Genomic DNA, 202 nt, shown 5'->3' on the forward strand with positions numbered 1-202 from the left:
GTTTTGTTTTGTTTTCTTCCAAATTTAGAATACTATTTTAATTTAACAAATCCAGCACGCGTCTCCTTCTACTTTTTTTTTTTAGTAATGTCATGTGACAGGAAATGGACTGGTTCAGGGTACGGATAGTTCTGGGTTTGGGTTAGAAACCGCAGTGGTGCTGGAGCAGTGGATTGTGGGAAAAGCAGCAGTTTCCTAGGAC

Source organism: Ictalurus punctatus, chromosome 28 (genome assembly GCF_001660625.3).
Source record: "Ictalurus punctatus breed USDA103 chromosome 28, Coco_2.0, whole genome shotgun sequence".
NCBI lineage: Eukaryota > Metazoa > Chordata > Actinopteri > Siluriformes > Ictaluridae > Ictalurus > Ictalurus punctatus.